The sequence below is a fragment of the Hemicordylus capensis genome, chromosome 1 (assembly GCF_027244095.1).
Source record: "Hemicordylus capensis ecotype Gifberg chromosome 1, rHemCap1.1.pri, whole genome shotgun sequence".
NCBI classification, from domain to species: Eukaryota; Metazoa; Chordata; class Lepidosauria; order Squamata; family Cordylidae; genus Hemicordylus; species Hemicordylus capensis.
The window spans coordinates 345,935,399-345,949,951 of NC_069657.1; the positions used below are offsets into that span (position 1 = coordinate 345,935,399).

At 43.9% G+C, this 14,553-nt stretch overlaps 1 protein-coding gene across 8 annotated transcripts in view; it reads left to right on the forward strand.

Annotated features, from left to right (window-relative positions):
• LAMA2 (laminin subunit alpha 2) overlaps positions 1-14,553 on the forward strand; it is a 759,697-nt gene that overhangs the window by 171,161 nt on the left and 573,983 nt on the right. The gene's annotated exons all lie outside the window — the stretch shown is intronic.

The window sequence follows — 14,553 nt, forward strand, 5'->3', positions numbered from 1 at the left end:
TTCTTTACTTACAATGTAGGATGAACATAGACATGTGGCAAAGAATTACTCTTCAGAGCATTCAAAAATACAGTCAAACCACTGGTTCAAAATATGAAAGAGAACTTAGTGGAAAAAGGATCAGGCTTTAGAAGAAAAGGTCAGGCACACACACAAAATTAAAACTAGCTCCTAGTTTTACTGATCTGATTACTGATCTGATTTACAGGCATACTCATGATGTAGAATCTTTCGTAGGCAACCTAAATGGGTAGCTAATGGACAGCTGAAAAGTTAACATTCTACAATATTATATGTGACTTTTCAAGTGCTGCTATTGCTGCCCTTGTGGGCAGGGTGGGGCAGAGAATTAATCTCTTCCAGTCATGGTTGTGCCAAGTGGGGCGTGTGTCACCTGCTTGATCAATGTGCACTAGGGTTCCCATGCAAAGGTGATGAACTCACCTTCTGGGTTGGATTATCCTATTGGGTCAATTTCCCTTAGTACATAAGATGTTTTGGTGTCTTGCCCTCAGGCTGATTTGAAAGGACAGGATGTATCAGATCTCCTAGAAATAGGATAATCTTACTAAATTGCACATCTCCTCATGTTAGGTTGACTTAATGGGCATTCTCTGCAAGGGTTCCAAGCCAGGTCCTGTATGACTTGACACATGTTAGCATAATGGAGTCTTTATGCCAAGAAACAGAGATGGCTAATAAGAAAAGAGCAGCCTTTTCCCACACCATCAATTTAGGTTTTGGTTTATTCCCATAATAAATTTATATTTCCAAATGATTCAAGTTTGTTTTTGCAGGGTGGGGGCTATAGAAAATCTCCATGCTTAAATTGTTAGTGCCTGAACACTCATTGGACATAATGTTTGCTTTTAATATTTCCCTTGTTTATAACTGAAACGTTTGGAATATTTTGTGGTTCAGTGACTAATAATGTTTCCATATTAATAATGAAAACTGGAAAACAGCTATAGTGAGTCAATTCAATAATTTGCAAGCAGATGTTACTCCATTATAATGTGTAGCTATTGCCCTGTAGTTTTTTAAATTTTTTAGCACTTCCGAAATAAAATAAAAAACCAAGTGATTGCGCATAATATAGAGGGAGCAAGATAATTTCAATATATTTAGAAATTTCCAGGGAAAAACACATAATAGAAAAAGCAAAGCTGGCATTGATAGCCAAGATTTTGCATGTTTATAGAACCTCTCATTTTTCATTCAAATTTATGGACAATATGCATGCTTTGTGACTTGATTGTAGATGCATGCTTTGTGACTTGATGGCATCATGGCCAAGCAGTTATGGTGCTTCGCTATTTTTCTGAATGTTTTATAATCAAATCTGACTTGGATTCCCAACATATTCATAACAGGTGCAATGGTAGTGCACCAGCTGGTAACCTCCAGGTTGGATTATTGTAGTGCCCTTTATGTAGGTCTGCCTTGGTATGCAATTTGGAAATGCAGCTCTATTTTTCAGAAGCTTATCTAGTGCCGGCTTGCCAGCCTGGCTGGAAACTCATCTCCCTGCCTTTTAAAATAGGGAGAGCCGCTGCAAACGTGGCACTGGCCGGAATTTGCTTGCAAACAGGGCAAACAGGGCACGCAGGGCACGTGACCCCTTTGCAAATGAAACGTCAGATGCAAGGGGTGTGGCTGGGGCATGAGGTGTGGCCCCTGAGAACAGTGGTCCAGGTTCTTTGAACCTGTTCGCACAATGGTGGCTCTGCCCCTGACTTCTGTAGTGATAGGTGATGGCTACAGGATCTATAAAGCACTGACTTCAAGAGGCACCCCATGGTTTAGTGCAGTGTTCTTCATGGTAAGGCCGAGAACCAGTGCTCCCAGCTTTGAGAAAAACACAGTATTGGGCAGAGGTCAACACAGTAAGAAATGGTTCTCACATTGAAGGGTGAGTTGTTGTTTTTTGCCAAAGTGGCCCCCACTTTAAAAATAATGAAGATCACTAGATTATTTGTGCAAAAGGAGGAGAGCTGTTCTTGAGGTAGCAAGCATTAATTGTACCCTCTGCTACACAGGGTTTGCCTTGGTTTACAGTTAGATGGGTGACTACATGTGAATGCTGTAAGATATTCTTCTTTGGTAGGGGTTTCCAACATTTAAAAACAAGTGTACCTCTTCTGTCGCAAAATCTTCAGCTTCGTACCCCATAAAGGTGTGTGTGTGTACACACACGTAAATGTTACAGTTCTGAGAGGCAGACTACTCTAGTCACGTAAATGTTACAGTTCTGAGAGACAGACTACTCCAGTCACTGGCTTACATCCAGACTAAGTTACTTGTGAGTATTCCCACTGGAATGAAGAACACATTTACTTGCCCAATTGCAATGGGAGTGCTAAGTTTCTGGAGGCTGTTGGCTTCTTACTGGTGATCCCACAGATGTGGGGAACAAGATGCATGCCTGCAGTGTGGGGAGACAGGAATATCCCCTGGAAGTACCTCTCAAGTGCCCCTAGAAGTACTAGTACCCCTGTTGGGAATTCCTGCCTTAGGAGATGGGGGCATAGCTCAGTGGAGGGTAGAGGAGCAGCTTGCAGAAGGTTTCAGGTTAAATCCCTGGAATCTCCAGATAATTCTGCCTGAAACCTTGGAGAACTGCTGACAGTCAGTGTAAACAATACTGAGCTAGATGGATCAGTGGTCCTACTCAGTATAAGGCAGCTTCTCATGTTTTTATTTTTATGAGGGGTGGGGGAATTGTTGTCTGAATGCAAAGTAAACCAAATAAACCCTAGTTTAGGCTGGATAAACTAGGGTAGTTTGAAAGTGGTAGCCAAATAGACTGGGATTATTTTTGACCTTCAGTCTTATGGCTATAGAAGGAATAATTTTAGGGGATACTGTATATGAAATTACTATCAACTCATGAGCTTTACAACTGACTACAATCTATAGTACTCTGGGCTATTATTGGAGCAGTGAATAACTGGGAAGCCAGATAGCCTTCTGATGGCTGCCTATGATCTGAGAACTCTTTCTCTATAATGTTCTTTTGTACCATACAAAGTGATGCTCAAAAAAGAGCTTAGGAGCCAAACCATAAGATCAGAAGAAAGAAGTAAAATAGAGGCACTGACATAAGGCATAAAAGCCCATAGAAAGCCCATATGAAAGTAAGGACACTTTCTAACAGAGGCTAGTGTTTCCTGAAAGGAAACCAGCTGTTCCTGTCCTTGCCTGCACAGCATCTTTACAGATCTTCCGTGATTGTGCCTGAGACTGGCCAAGCTATCAAGCATTCACAGTTCTCATTTGCCCCCACTTATAATAGGCTTCCATTATTGAGAAACTTGACCTATGGATACACATAGAAGCAGATGTGCAGGTGCTCTCTCATGCACCCATACATTTCCACGAAGTGAATTACTCATACACTTAAATGCATTCCAGTTCTTTTATGATTTATATTAAGAATGCAAGATGCATGTATCTCTTTTTCATTTCCTGCTATGTTATGACTAATATAATCAACTCTTTTTATAAGATGACAATAGAGTGGATACCCCTGTGCAGCATCGCAATGTGTGCTTTACTGTACCCAACAGAGGAGCAAAAATTTATTCTAAATCTAGCCAGACTATTAATTAAAGATTGGCTAATTAAGAAATAAGCCTTTTGCATAAATTGTCCACTCAGGCAAATAAATGCTCAGGGGGAAAAAACCTTGTCATTCTTTTTTCATGACTTCAGATTATTTGCTCACTCTTGAGGTGGCTATTTTTGAAGTGTGACTTTATTTCAGCTGCACTGGAAGCCCGCCCCCCCTAGATGTTTTAATGCAATAGTTACTCAACAAATCTGTATGAAGGTGTCACTTGGAAAAATGTTCATCACAAAAGATTGGACTGGTAGTTTTCCAACTTGCCATCTTCAGGAAACCTTTTCCATACCAATTTATACCAATTTATCTGCTGAGGAGCCCCTATACTTTGGGAAAGCATTTTGTAGTACATGGTCTGTTCATGTGTAGAACACTGTCCAGGCCTTTTAGGCCTCAGTGTTGCCCTGTATGAAATGAAAAGATGATCCAGAACACACTCGATACTCTCCTGCATATATGCATAGAGATAAATGTATGTTTTAGCACTATAAATGAAGCTGCTGGGAGAGATTTTCAGGAGATTTGGTGTAGGGTGTTATCAATATGCTGATAACACCCAAATCTATTTTTCCATGTCAACCTTATCAGGAGAAGGCATAACCTCCCTAAATGCCTGCCTGAGGCTCCTGGGCAAGATGAGGGATAACAAACTGAGGCTGAATCCAGATAAAATGGGGGTACTTATTGTGTGGGGTCAGAACTTGGGAGATGAGTTTGATCTGCTGGTTCTGGATGGGGTCACGCTTCCCTCAGAAGAAACAGGTACACAATCTGGGGGTGCTTCTGGATCTGAACCTCTCCCTGGTATCCCAGGTTGAGGCGGTGGGCCAGAGGCGCCTTCTAACATCGTCAACTGATATGCCAGGTGCGTCTGTTTCTTGAGATGAACGACCTCAGAACAGTGGTACATATGCTGGTAACCTCCAGGCTGGACTACTGCAATGTGCTCTATGTGGGGCTGCCTTTGTATGTAGTCTGGAAATTAAGGTTGGTACAGAATGTGGCGGCCAGGTTGGTCTCTCGGTCAACTTGGAGATACCATATTACTCCCGTGTTGAAAGAGCTACACTGGCTGCTGATAAGTTTCTGGGCAAAATACAAGGTGCTGGTTATTACCTATAAAGCCCAAAACAGTTAGGCCCAGAGTATTTAAGAAAATGTGGCTCTTCTCACGATTGGAGCGAAGAGCCTCTAGGGGGGTTGCAAGGAGAGTGGGCTAAGCCCCGCTCTTGTCGCAGACGAGCAGACAATCTGTGGCCACCCACATGACTGCCGGCTCCGTGACGGAGCCTGTGGGGGCTGGGAGGATCAGGGGCTGTGTGGCCCCCGGAAGCTGGAGAGACCTCTGTGGAGAGACCTCTGAGCCGGGAGGCTGCTTTTAAGCCTCCTGGCTGCAGGTCTACTCATGAGGAGCCGCACCGTGGCTACTCACGATTTTGAAAACCGGGTTTGTAGAGCGGTCACTCCGCAAACCTGGTTCAAGGGAGCGGTATTTAGGCGGGTTAACTGCCTGCGAGCCCGGTGGCTCACACAGTCAGGCAAAATCGGGCTAGGTTCTCCTAGCCCAATTTTGCCTGATCGTCAGAATAGCCTCAGTGTCTTCTTCACCATGACCCCCATCACCTGCTGAGATCATCTGGAGAGGTTCGTCTACGGTTGCCACTGGCTCATTTGGTGGCTACTCGGAGGTGGGCCTTCTCTGTTGCTGCCCCTGGGCTTTGGAATGCGCTTTCTGATGAAATAAGAGGCTCCCCATCTCAGGCAACTTTTTAAAAGGCACTGAACACTTATTTGTTTACCCAGGCTTTTGATTAGGTTTATAGTTTTTAATACTTTTAATGTTGGGTTTTAAATGGTTTTAATGTTAATGATGTTAGGGTTTACATGATTTTAATTGCAAGCACCCAGAGTCTCAAGTTTTGGGTGGTATAGAAATATGTTAAATAAATAAATTTCTGTGTGTAAACCTATCTAGCAGGAATTTTTCTTTGCATAATCCTGCTCACTGAGCAACCCTGGGCAAAGAAATATGGGGAGGCTGTTCTCATAAGTAGCCAAGCCCAAGCGTGGACAGCCAAGCCTGGGTTTAATTTTCTGTGAGAACTGCTGGGATCCTGCTCCTGGCAGATCTTGGTGGTGAACTGTGTGTCTCGTGCTGACACAGAGATGCCTAGAGCACCAGTCTCCTGAGGATACTTGGAGGCCAAGATAATGAGTCCCGGCCTCAGATTGAGCCACCCTGCTCCGCATTGCACAGAGCAGTGGAGATCATGTGGGAGACTGTCTGCGAGGAAAGCAGGCTTAGCCCGCTCTCCTCTCAAACTCCCTAGAAACTCTGGGCCTAACTGTTTTGGGCTTTATAGGTAATAACCAGCACCTTGTATTTTGCCCGGAAACCTATCAGCAGCCAGTGTAGCTCTTTCAACACGGGAGTAATATGGTATCTCCAAGTTGATCCAGAGACCAACCTGGCCGCCACATTCTGTACCAACCTTAATGTGCTTGCACGAGTTGCACGAGGCTTCAAATGCTCATCTGCGGGGGGGAAGGCAAATTTTGCAAAGCCTTCTGCCCACCTTTGTGTGAATGGTTGTGTGAATTGCCCCAGGCTCTCTTTTTCTCCATGGACAAGATCAGTTATTTCTGATGGGTGGAGGTTGTAGTTTCATAGAGAAGCACAGCAGCCTATGGTTGATCCAAGATTGTCAGTAAGGATTGTGTGGATGAAACTTTCTGAACTTTTTAATGTAGACTGGATTTATCTCAGAAAACCTCCAGAATAATTGTAAACAAGTGCACTACTCTAAAGACATGGAGTCAAACTCTTACCATTAATTCAGTGAGAGATCTTGAAACATTCATTAACTCTTTGTCACAAGTTCTGTTTGTTGATTTGTTTTCATTCTAATTAGTAGCCTTCCAGCAGTATCTTACAGTTTCTAGCTAATGTGTACTAATATTTGAGCTGCAGATACATATGCTTGCTTGGTGCCTTTACCCTTGTAAGTGTGTGACAGGCTCACTGTGCTTAACTATGAATTATTTAGTATCCTGACACTTTCCCAGTCTCAAGCAGTCAAATTGCTGAGGAAACGCATATGTATTTATGAAAAAAAGAAACACAAGACAGTTTAACTTTGTGTGATAAATATTCTTTGGTGATAGCAGAATAAGTCTCCCCACCGTATTTGTGAAGGTAGTTTAATAAACTGATTTACAAGGCTCCTGATCTGCTCTCCAAACAGTAAAAATGCAAGAAGATGAGACTCACTTTTCTGTGATGTAATGTAGTATGGTTATCATAAAGAGATGTCTCAGAACTCCATATCATCTTCTTGAGTATTTATTCTGCCTTTAAACAAAGTGCAATCTGTTCCAAGCAGGTTTGTCTGGCAAGCTGTAGAAATGTCATTGCAGTTCTAATGTTTTTCTTTCTTCCAGAAAGAAGCATAAGATAGGAAACAATTACTGAAAGCTATCCTGTTAGGGTACTAGTGCATTATTGTCCAAATCCTCAGCCATGACCTGGGTGCTTCTGCATTAGAGGACTACTCTTGACAAGCGAAGAACAGGTGTGACCAATCTTGAAGCAAATTCTTTTGCAAAGGTTTGCATAAATTAGGGGAACGACCAAAGGAACCAGTCTTTCTGCTTCTAAAAATGTCCAGTGGACTTTTAGAATTGGAAGGAACATTCAAAGGCTTCTAATCCAACCCCCTGCTTTGAGCAGGTAACTGCTACATAATTCCTGGCAGATGTCTATCCAGTTTCTGTTTGGAAATCTCTCACCCTGCCCACATCCTTGTTCTAGGTATCCCATCTTTACTGTACTAGTCTCAGAGGTGGCTGGAGATGTGCCCGAACACACTGTAATTAATTTTGCTTCTTTGCCTCTCCAGTGGCCACATAGCCCATGGAATTAGGGATAGCACTAATTCCACTGCTCTGTTGCTGTTTTACATATTTTTAGGCAGAGGCATTTTGCTTATACCTATTGGCTTTATTATCTCCGCCACCTAGCATCTGCTTAAGCAGAGAGAAGCAGGGAGATTTAAACAGGTTTACTAAAATTCAAGGGTTGACGATATAGGGGAAAAATAATTTCATCATACTATCATGGCACAAACCCCACTCACAGTAGCAACTCTGAGTCAGATATTGAGGAGAAAGGACCAATGATACCAGGCCAGAATTTGAGGAGGCAGGACCAACCAAGTCATGGATCATGACACCAGACTGTCACTGACAGTGCCATGGAGCTGGAGTCCCTTGGGGATGTGTCCAGGATCTGGACTCTTTGGGGCAACCTCAGAACCCGAACCCATTACAGAGATGGCCTCCTCCACAGCATCACCTCCCTCAATTACTGCACACCAGCACTAGGGATGTGCGAACCGGTTCGGATACAAACCGGGGCGGTTCAGCGGTTCGGATCCAAACCGAACCAGTCATCAGGTTCGGGCTGCAGGTTCGAATTCGAACCAAACCGGGGGTGGTTCGATTCAGACTGGTTTGGGCCGGTTTGGATCGGTTTGGACACCCAAAATTGGTAGGATGGTAGCTGGCACCCAGGGGTACCTGTCACCCAAACCCCAAAGCAATTGGACACTCGTATAATTTTTAATGAATTTTTGAAACTTATTTTTATTTTTTTCTCATAGGATATAATGGGACTCGAACCAGGCCATTATTCCTTATTGTGGAGCACCCATGGGTGCCAACAGCCATGCAAACCCTAAAGCAATCAGACACCCCTATGATTTTTTATGAATATTTGAAATATTTTTAATTATATTTCTCATAGCGTATAATGGGACATGAACCAGTCCATATCCCGTATTGTGGAGCACCTAGGGGCACAAAAGCAGGTTGGGTGGTAGACAGACAGGGGTGCCTACCACCCAAAAAATCCCAAGGCAATTGGACACTCCTCTGATTATTGGTGAATTGTTAAAGTATTTTTGAATTCCTCATAGAGAATAATTAGGAATGCAGCAAATGTATAGCTTCACGTCGGGGGGAAAGGGGTGCCGTAGAGTGGAGTGTGGCACCTGGTAGTTCCTAGGGTGGGTAAGGAAGCTATCAGAATTACTTGAAAGGAATTGGGCAAAGGGGTGATTTTTAAGTGATTTTTGAAGTTTACGCTTCTTTAAGGTTTTTCTCCATAAAGAAGCATGGAGGTGTCAGCAAATGTATAGCTTCACGTCAGGGGCAAAGGGGTGGCCTAGAGCATTGTGGGGTTGGCAGTAGTGCCAGGTAGGGGCAAGGAATCTACCTGAATTTTTTCAAAGGATTTGGGCAGAGGGCTGATTTTTGGTGAATTGTTGAAGTTTACGCGTCTTTAAGGTTTTTCCTCATAATAAGTTATAATGGAGCTTTCAGCAGCCCCATACGTGCATTTGAGGGGTGCTGGGGTGGCCCAGAGCGAGTGGTGGTGTAGTGCACATAGGGTGCCAACCACCCCCATGGGTTTCTAACCCATGGGGTACAGGGTTCTGTTGCTTCTGAGGTATTGAGTGTGGATTCTATGATAGCATATTAGAGTGGATTCATGGTGTCTCATTGAAAATCTCTTTTGCTATCATAGAATCCACCCTCAATACCTCAGAAACAAGAGAACCCTGTACCCCATGGGTTAGAAACCCATGGGGGTGGTTGGCACCCTATGTGCACTACACCACCACTCGCTCTGGGCCACCCCAGCACCCCTCAAATGCACGTATGGGGCTGCTGAAAGCTCCATTATAACTTATTATGAGGAAAAACCTTAAAGACGCGTAAACTTCAACAATTCACCAAAAATCAGCCCTCTGCCCAAATCCTTTGAAAAAATTCAGGTAGATTCCTTGCCCCTACCTGGCACTACTGCCAACCCCACAATGCTCTAGGCCACCCCTTTGCCCCTGACGTGAAGCTATACATTTGCTGACACCTCCATGCTTCTTTATGGAGAAAAACCTTAAAGAAGCGTAAACTTCAAAAATCACTTAAAAATCACCCCTTTGCCCAATTCCTTTCAAGTAATTCTGATAGCTTCCTTGCCCACCCTAGGAACTACCAGGTGCCACACTCCACTCTACGGCACCCCTTTCCCCCCGACGTGAAGCTATACATTTGCTGCATTCCTAATTATTCTCTATGAGGAATTCAAAAATACTTTAACAATTCACCAATAATCAGAGGAGTGTCCAATTGCCTTGGGATTTTTTGGGTGGTAGGCACCCCTGTCTGTCTACCACCCAACCTGCTTTTGTGCCCCTAGGTGCTCCACAATAGGGGATATGGACTGGTTCGTGTCCCATTATACTCTATGAGAAAAATAATTAAAAATATTTCAAATATTCATAAAAAATCATAGGGGTGTCTGATTGCTTTAGGGTTTGCATGACTGTTGGCACCCATGGGTGCTCCACAATAAGGAACAATGGCCTGGTTCGAGTCCCATTATATCCCATGAGAAAAAATAAAAATAAGTTTCAAAAATTCATTAAAAATCGTACAAGTGTCTGATTGCTTTGGGGTTTGGGTGACAGGTACCCCTGGGTGCCAGCTACCATCCTACCAATTTTGGGCATCCGAACCAGTCCTAACCGGTCCGAACCGGTTCAGATCCGAACCAAACCAGGGGGTGGTTCGAACAAAACCAAAACAGAACCACCCCCTCCTGGTTCAGACCCGGTTCAGATCCGAAGTGAACCGGGTGAACCAGTTTTGTGCACATCCCTAACCAGCACTAGCAGCAAACCTGGCAGAAGCAGATTGAATGGAGGAGAAGTGCCAGACTCCAAAAGGCTGCTTCATTATGGCTTACATCCTCTGGGCAGAAGATGTAGCACAGTAGAAGTAGTATGGACTCAGAGGGCTCAGTCTGCCTCTGATTGGTCTTAGTCAACTTCTTCCCTGGGATTCTTCCAAGGTCCTGCAAACTAGCCTTGTCCCTGCCTTACCTCCTTGGATAACCAGGTCAGGGCACACAGATAATTCCAGGATCACAAAACATGCCCATTCTGTCTAACCTAACCTATTAAGTAGAATATGTTTTCATCCTATCCTATGCTAACCTATTTCCTTCAGTCTGTTTTTTTTATCAGAGGCACAGTTCAACTACCACTTCTACAGTTAGCCTTATCACATTGCAGAAGTTGGAATGGCAAATCAATGAGAGACCAGAGGTTTCCCACCCTAGGATGTACAATCATTCAAACATTTGAAGACAAACTTAATTTATTAATGACATGCAGCTCAGAACTGATCTCCTCCAGAGGGAAGCCTGCTCCACAGCAGGATTTCAGCTGTCAAACAGGGCCAGGCCAGGTTACCTGCCCTCTGGTCTATATCTACTGATTGGCCTTTGTCCTCTTACGTGCCTCAACTATTGCTTGCAGCTCTGCTAGTTTCTGAAACCTTTTTGCTGTTTCTGCAAACCATCTGTAGTTAGGACTACAGGTATTCCACAGTCTTGTGCCCTGCTATTGGGCAGTGAAGCAGGAGAACTATATTTTGAGATATGTACATTTCCTCTCCAGAGAGAGGTCCAATAAAAGATTTCACTTGACTGTATTTCTGTTTCCAAGGATACTCAAATGTTATCATCCTTCCAAATGGAAGGCTCCCAAAATGGTTCGGTTCAGCTGTCCTCTGTGTATGGACAGTGATACTTGGAAATAGCTCTTCACTTTGACACTTCTGCTTGGAGATTTGCCACACCATAGCTACACATTCTTGGTGGCTGCAGCACAGATATGGATACTTTCTATTGAACTGTGATGAGCCCCTTTCAGCCATCTGATAATGGCTGCAAGGAGTGCTGTCACATGTAGGCCTGGTCTAAACATGCAGCAGAATGAGACAGTTAAACCCTCAGTTGGTAGAGAATGCTGATCCACTTCACTGGTGGGCTGCTGGGAGAAACTTCTCCATGTAAAATATTCCCAACCAGTAAAGCAAACATCAGTGTACTAGGTAGAAAGGTTTTAGCCAAACTTACTCCCTTTTGTTCCTATTTCCTGCTTGCAAGATGTTTTTCATACGGGGCAGCATTAAAAATGTGATCCATCACCTGCAGTCTGTCCATTCTACTATTGTAACATGCTCAAATTATTTTCACCCAGTTTTATTCTTTGTATAGACCACATTATAAGTTTTTTTTAATGGTCTCCTCAGGGAGACTTTAATGTTTGGACTGGCCTTTGTCCTCTGTCCTTCCTCATACCTTCAAAGTCTAGTGGTCAACAAGGGAAGTCTAGCAAGGCAGCAGGACACAGTCCTGACTGTGAGACACAATTTGGTCAGGCAGAAAAGCACAGTTCAGGAAGCAGGTGGAGTAGCACAATGGACAGAGCCATGAACCATCTTGATCCAACAAAAGACAGGGGCAGACTAAGCCCTGAAATACTCCTGAGGCTAGTCTGCTAGGCTCCATCTCCCTGCTGAGAGAGCAATCTCTTTAAGGGCTAGCTCCTGCCTTGAAGCCTGATACTCTTCCTCCTCGCTAGTTCCTGCCTTGTCCACTCCTAGCACTGATGCACTGATAGTGGAGGCAGTGAGGGACGGGGAGGGGCTGGTTGACCTAAATGCTCAGCCTCTGAGGCTGTCATCTCAGAGTATCTATGCTTCTTGGGCATCGTCACAAGGGTTCCCATCTCTGGAGCTCCCACTGGCTTCAGTCTGGTGTCAGAACTCGAAACCAGTCTTAGTTCTGGTCCTGCTTCCTTAGAGTTAACCTCTAGGATTTCCACAGGCTCTGGACCATCCTTGGGGCCAGGGTCTGGGTCTGGTACAAGTCCTGCCTCTGCAGTGCTGGGTACCTCTAGGATTTCCACAGGCTCTGGACCATCCTTGGGGCCAGGGTCTGGGTCTGGTACAAGTCCTGCCTCTGCAGTGCTGGGAACCAAAGGTACACCTAGGTAATTTTGGAGCCTAGACCTAAAGTCCTTGGGAGCCCGCCCCCCCTGCAAGTAAAGCATCATTTATTTTTTTTACACGTAGATTCTTGCGGGCACAAACCACACTACCCAGGACAGAATAAAGAGGATTGGTGGGGGCAGGGGGTGTGGAGGCCCTGGACTTCAGCCCCAATGTCCAGGAGTAAGATCACCTCTGCTGGGAGCTAATTCTGGTACTGGCTTGGCCTGTTCCTGGTGAGATTGATTGACTGGTGAGGGTGGGACTCATGGCAGCCTTAAAGATGTGATTATACAAGCAAGGTTATCACGCAGTAACCAGCATCTAAACTAAATCACTCCTATTGAAATTAAGTATTTTATAGAGTAACTCCTGGTAGTACTATTGAGTGACTATTTGCATATATTAAACAAACCACTGCAATGGAAACCAAATACTACATTGATATGTGAGATGGGTTTTTATGCTTGGATTTATGTAGGATTTAAGCAATCGTGCAATATGGCAGGAATTGTGTTAGACTCCAAAAACTACTATATAGGATCCTCATTGCAGAAAGATTCCTCTCTGATTCGTGACAGGGAATTGAATACTAAGAAGTATCTTCCAATTTTCCCACACCTGCCATCCCTTCTCAACTTTAAAATGCATTTCAAACTGGATATCATACTGCAGAGAGCAAGGGATGGAAATGAGCCTTAACTAATTCAAGTTTCGTGGATATCTTTCCTGAGTAAGAGCTTGGTAAAGACTTGAGGAATTTCTCTTATGATGTTCTCTTGGTAAAAGATACTGGTAGTTCCTGTATCAATTTCACAGTATAAGCAAGCCATGGTATAATATGACCAGCATGAATGTCTGGATTCTAAGGGGCACACGTTTATATAGAAGTAACAACTCCATATACTTTATTGCATCTACTTGTGCTATTTTGTATTCTGGTACATAAATTTCTACTTTAGAAAACAACAATTTAAACAAACCTTATTTATAGTAAGCCCTCACTTTGATATGGTCGCTAAATTACTTTGTTTATAATATGTTATTGTTTATATTAAAGCAGAATTATTTCCATGGCCATACGATATAACGTCCAGGATATGGTAATGCTGCTTAAATGCCTCTGATTCATTACATATATAAAAGTATAGCATGTGATAGGAGTTAAGCATGGTAACACTCTTCTGCCAAAGGCAGAAAGGTAGTGACATCTGACTTGAGCGTTTTGGACTAGGCAACTTGGAATAAAGGTGCTTTCAAATTTATAAATCAATTGTGTAACTTAAATTGATTATCAAATTCCAATGAATTTGAATCTGAATTTGAATCACTGTCCAAATGCTTAAAAACTTGACTTTGACTTCTAGTTATTCTGCTGCCTAGATGACATTTTTTTCAGGGGTACTGAAAACTATAGATAGTTTTCTATAGTCATTAAATATGACTTGTCATTAAATATGAAACAAAACTCCTGTGATTAAAGCTGAATACTGTGCCAAAAAAGCTTTGTTCATATTACAGCCAGATATTCACGATGTGACTATGAATTTATATCTTAGTTTCTAACACGATGAGCCGGGTCTCACGATCCATGAGACCCGGTTTCTTCGGGTGAGCGGGGAGGGAGCCCTGGGCGGCCGGATCGGCTGCCCACACGATTGCTGGCTCCGAGATGGAGCTGGCGGGGGCTGGGAGCTCGTGGGCTGCGCGGCCCCCACAAGCCCCAGTATGCCCTGTGCGAGCACGCAGGGCATACTGGGGAGACCCCCCAGCTGGGAGGCAGCTTTTTGCCTCCTGGCTGGGGGTCTACTCATGAACAGGCGCGGCGCGAAGGCGCGCTGTTGCTACTCACAATTGTAAAAAGCAGGTTTGCAGGGTGCTCGCTCCGCAAACCTGCTTTTTACCAAGGGTTCCAGAGCAGGTTAGCTGCTCCAGAACCACCGGGCTCGGCTGAGAGCCCGGTAGTTCTGATGATCAGCAAAAATCGGATTAGCGGAGGCTAGCCCGATTTTTGCTGATTGTCA